Genomic DNA, 5,299 nt, shown 5'->3' with positions numbered 1-5,299 from the left:
TGCTTTTTTTTTCTTTGGGCTGATAGTTTGAAGATATGTTTTGATGGTGGTGAGAGTGGAGCAGGACTGTCTTCGTGGCGCAATTGGCTAGTGCGATCGGCTGTTAACCGAAAGGTAGGAGGTTTGAGCCCTCCCGGGAGTGGTGTGTTGCTTTTTTTTCTTTGGGCTGATAGCTTTGAACTCCGTGGCGCAATTGGGTAGCGCGTTCAGTAGTTAACCGAAAGGTTAGAGGTTCGAGCCCACCCGGTGGTGGTGCGGCGCTTTTTTTCTATGGGATGATAGCTTTGAAGATATGTTCTGGTGGTGGTGAGAGTGGAGGAGGACTGTCTCCGTGGCGCAATTGGCTAGCGCGATCGGCTGTTAACCGAAAGGTTGGAGGTTCGAGCCCACCCGGGGACGGTGTGTCGTTTTTTTTTCTTTGCGCTGATAGCTTTGAAGATATGTTCTGATGTTGGTGAGAGTGGAGCAGGACTGTCTCCGTGGCGAAATTGGCTAGCGCGATCGGCTGTTAACCGAAAGGTTGGAGGTTCGAGCTCTCCCGAGAGTGGTGTGTTGCTTTTTTCTTTGCGCTGATATCTTTGAAGATATGTTCTGTTGGTGGTGAGAGCGGAGCACGAATGTCTCCCTGGCGCAATTGGCTAGCGCGATCGGCTGTTAACCGAAAGGTTGGAGGTTCGAGTCCTCCCGGGAGTGGTGTGTTGCTTTTTTTTCTTTGGGCTGATAGCTTTGAAGATATGTTCTGATGGTGGTGAGAGTGGAGCACGACTGTCTCCGTGGCGCGATTGGCTAGCGCGATCGTCTGTTAACCGGAAGGTTGGAGGTTCGAGCCCACCCGGTGGTGGTGCGGCGCTTTCTTTCTATGGCCTGATAACTTTGAAGATATGTTCTAATGGTGGTGAGAGTGGAACAGGACTGTCTCCGTGGCACAATTGGCTAGCGCGATCGGCTGTTAATCGAAAGTTTGGAGTTTCGAGCCCACCCGGTGGAGGTGCGGCGCTTTTTGTTGGAACTGATAGCTTTGAAGATATGTTCTGATGGTGGTGAGAGTGGAGCAGGACTGTCTCTGTTGTGCAATTGGCTAGCACGATCGGCTGTTAACCGAAAGGTTGGAGTTTCGAGCCCTCCCGGGAGTGGTGTGTTGCTTTTTTCTTTGCGCTGATAGCTTTGAAGATATGTTCTGATGGTGGTGAGAGTGGAGCACGACTGTCTCCGTGGCGCGATCGGCTAGCGCGATCGTCTGTTAACCGAAAGGTTGGAGGTTCGTGCCCATCCGGTGGTGGTGCGGCGCTTTTTTTTCTTTAGGCTGATAGCTTTGAAGATATGCTCTGATGGTGGTGAGAGTGGAGCACGATTGTCTCCGTGGCGCAATTGGCTAGCGCGATCGGCTGTTAACTGAAAGGTTGGAGGTTCGAGCCCTCCGAGGAGTGGTGTGTTGCTTTTTTTTCTTTGGGCTGACAGCTTTGACGATATGTTCTGATGGTGGTGAGAGTGGAGCAGGACTGTCTCCGGGGTGCAATTGGCTTGCGCGATCGGCTGTTAAGCGAAAGGTTGGAGGTTCGAGCACACCCGGTGGTGGTTCGGCGCTTTTCTTTCTTTGGGCTGATGGCTTTGAAGATATGTGCTGACGGTGGTGAGAGTGGAGCACGACTGTCTCCATGGCGCAATTGGCTAGCGCGATCGGCTGTTGACCGAAAGGTTGGAGGTTTGAGCGCACCCGGTGGTGGTGCGGCGCTTTTTTTTCTTTGGGGTGATAGCTTTGAAGATATGTTCTGATGGTGGTGAGACTGGAGCAGGACTGTCTCCGTGGCGCAATTGGCTAGCGCGATCGGCTGTTAACCGAAAGGTTGGAGGTACGAGCCCTCCCGGGAGTGGTGTGTTGCTGTTTTCTTTGCGCTGATAGCTTTGAAGTTATGTTCTGATGGTGGTGAGAGGAAGCACGACTGTCTCCGTGGTGCAATTGGCTAGCGCGATCGGCTGTTGACCGAAAGGTTGGGGGTTCGAGCGCACCCGGTGGTGGTGCGGCGCTTTTTTTTCTTTGGGCTGATAGCTTTGAAGGTATGTTCTGATGGTGGTGAGAGTGGAGCACGACTGTCTCCGTGGCGCAAGTGGCTAGACCGATCGGGTGTTAACCGAAAGGTTGGAGTTTCGAGCCCTCCCGGGAGTGGTGTGTTGCTTTTTTTTCTATGGCCTGATAGCTTTGAAGATATGTTCTAATGGTGGTGAGAGTGGAGCAGGACTGTCTCCGTGGCGAAATTGGCTAGCGCGATCGGCTGTTAACCGAAAGGTTGGAGGTTCGAGCCCTCCCGAGAGTGGTGTGTTGCTTTTTTCTTTGCGCTGATAGCTTTGAAGATATGTTCTGTTGGTGGTGAGAGTGGAGCACGACTGTCTCCGTGGCGCAATTGGCTAGCGCGATTGGCTGTTAATTGAAAGGTTGGAGGTTCGAGCCCTCCTGGGAGTGGTGGGTTGCTATTTTTTCTTTGGGCTGATAGCTTTGAAGATATGTTCTGATGGTGGTGAGAGTGGAGCAGGACTGTCTCTGTGGCGCAATTGGGTAGCGCGTTCGGTCGTTAACCGAAAGGTTGGAGGTTCGAGCCCCCCCGGTGGTGGTGCGGCGCTTTTTTGGAACTGATAGCTTTGAAGTAATGTTCTGATGGTGGTGAGAGTGGAGCAGGACTGTCTCCATGGCGCAATTGGCTAGCACGATCGGCTGTTAACCGAAAGGTTGGAGTTTCGAGCCCTCCCGGGAGGGGTGTGTTGCTTTTTTCTTTGCGCTGATAGCTTTGAAAATATGTTCTGATGGTGGTGAGAGTGGAGCACGACTGTCTCCGTGGCGCGATCGGCTAGCGCGATCGTCTGTTAACCGAAAGGTTGGAGGTTCGAGCCCATCCGGTGGTGGTGCGGCGCTTTTTTTTCTTTAGGCTGATAGCTTTGAAGATATGCTCTGATGGTGGTGAGAGTGGAGCACGACTGTCTCCGTGGCGCAATTGGCTAGCGCGATCGGCTGTTAACTGAAAGGTTGGCTGTTCGAGCCGTCCGGGGAGTGGTGTGTTGCTTTTTCTTCTTTGGGCTGATAGCTTTGACGATATGTTCTGATGGTGGTGAGAGTGGAGCAGGACTGTCTCCGGGGCGCAATTGGCTTGCGCGATCGGCTGTTAACCGAAAGGTTGGAGGTTCGAGCGCACCCGGTGGTGGTGCGGCGCTTTTTTTTTTCTTCGGGCTGATAGCTTTGAAGGTATGTTCTGATGTTGGTGAGAGTGGAGCAGGACTGTCTCCGTGGCGAATTTGGCTAGCACGATCGGCTGTTAACCGAAAGGTTGGAGGTTCGAGCTCTCCCGAGAGTGGTGTGTGGCTTTTTTCTTTGCGCTGATAGCTTTGAAGATATGTTCTGTTGGTGGTGAGAGCGGAGCACGAACGTCTCCCTGGCGCAATTGGCTAGCGCGATCGGCTGTTAACCGAAAGGTTGGAGGTTCGAGCCCTCCCGGGAGTGGTGTGTTGCTTTTTTTTCTTTGGGCTGATAGCTTTGAAGTTATGTTCTGATGGTGGTGAGAGTGGAGCACGACTGTCTCCGTGGCGCGATTGGCTAGCGCGATCGTCTGTTAACCGGAAGGTTGGAGGTTCGAGCCCACCCGGTGGTGGTGCGGCGCTTTTTTTCTATGGCCTGATAACTGTGAAGATATGTTCTAATGGTGGTGAGAGTGGAACAGGACTCTCTCCGTGGCACAATTGGCTAGCGCGATCGGCTGTTAATCGAAAGGTTGGAGTTTCGAGCCCACCCGGTGGAGGTGCGGCACTTTTTGTTGGGGCTGATAGCTTTGAAGATATGTTCTGATGGTGGTGAGAGTGGAGCAGGACTGTCTCCGTTGCGCAATTGGCTAGCGCGATCGGCTGTTAACCGAAAGGTTGGAGTTTCGAGCCCTCCCGGGAGTGGTGTGTTGCTTTTTTCTTTGCGCTGATAGCTTTGAAGATATGTTCTGATGGTGGTGAGAGTGGAGCACGACTGTCTCCGTGGTGCGATCGGCTAGCGCGATCGTCTGTTAACCGAAAGGTTGGAGGTTCGTGCCCATCCAGTGGTGGTTCGGCGCTTTTCTTTCTTTGGGCTGATGGCTTTGAAGATATGTTCTGACGGTGGTGAGAGTGGAGCACGACTATCTCCATGGCGCAATTGGCTAGCGCGATCGGCTGTTGACCGAAAGGTTGGAGGTTCGAGCGCACCCGGTGGGGGTGCGGCGCTTTTTTTTCTTTGGGCTGATAGCTTTGAAGATATGTTCTGATGGTGGTGAGAGTGGAGCAGGACTTTCTCCGTGGCGCAATTGGCTAGCGCGATCGGCTGTTAACCGAAAGGTTGGAGGTACGAGCCCTCCCGGGAGTGGTGTGTTGCTGTTTTCTTTGCGCTGATAGCTTTGAAGATATGTTCTGATGGTGGTGAGAGGGAGCACGACTGTCTCCGTTGTGCAATTGGCTAGCGCGATCGGCTGTTGACCGAAAGGTTGGGGGTTCGAGCGCACCCGGTAGTGGTGCGGCGCTTTTTTTTCTTTGGGCTGATAGCTTTGAAGATATGTTCTGATGGTGGTGCGAGTGGAGCACGACTGTCTCCGTGGCGCAATTGGCTAGCGCGATCGGGTGTTAACCGAAAGGTTGTAGTTTCGAGCCCTCCCGGGAGTGGTGTGTTGCTTTTTTTCTTTGGGCTGATAGCTTTGAAGATATGTTCTGATGGTGGTGAGAGTGGAGCAGGACTGTCTCCGTGGCGCAATTGGGTAGCACGTTCAGTCGTTAACCGAAAGGTTGGAGGTTCGAGCCCACCCGGTGGTAATGCGGCGCTTTTTTTCTATGGCCTGATAGCTTTGAAGATATGTTCTAATGGTGGTGAGAGTGGAGCAGGACTGTCTCCGTGGCGAAAATGGCTAGCGCGATCGGCTGTTAACCGAAAGGTTGGAGGTTCGAGCCCTCCCGAAAGTGGTGTGTTGCTTTTTTCTTTGCGCTGATAGCTTTGAAGATATGTTCTGTTGGTGGTGAGACTGGAGCACGACTGTCTCCGTGGCGCAATTGGCTAGCGCGATTGGCTGTTAACCGAAAGGTTGGAGGTTCGAGCCCTCCCGGGAGTGGTGAGTTGCTATTTTTTCTTTGGGCTGATAGCTTTGAAGATATGTTCTGATGGTGGTGAGAGTGGAGCAGGACTGTCTCTGTGGCGCAATTGGGTAGCGCGTTCGGTCGTTAACCGAAAGGTTGGAGGTTCGAGCCCTCCCGGGAGTGGTGAGTTGCTATTTTTTCTTTGGGCTGATAGCTTTGAAGATATGTTCTG

The 5,299-nt window shown here is 52.9% G+C and overlaps 1 non-coding gene across 1 annotated transcript; it reads left to right on the top strand.

Moving 5' to 3' along the window:
• The first annotated feature begins 325 nt into the window (after positions 1 to 325).
• TRNAN-GUU (transfer RNA asparagine (anticodon GUU)) lies at positions 326 to 399 on the top strand. Its single transcript has one exon. It is a non-coding gene; the product is annotated as a tRNA-Asn (tRNA).
• The last annotated feature ends 4,900 nt before the right edge of the window (positions 400 to 5,299 follow it).

Source organism: Rhipicephalus microplus, chromosome 9 (genome assembly GCF_043290135.1).
Source record: "Rhipicephalus microplus isolate Deutch F79 chromosome 9, USDA_Rmic, whole genome shotgun sequence".
In the NCBI taxonomy this organism is placed as follows: Eukaryota; Metazoa; Arthropoda; class Arachnida; order Ixodida; family Ixodidae; genus Rhipicephalus; species Rhipicephalus microplus.
Note: the sequence above shows the minus strand (reverse complement) of the source record. Positions and strands in the feature narration are given on the sequence as shown.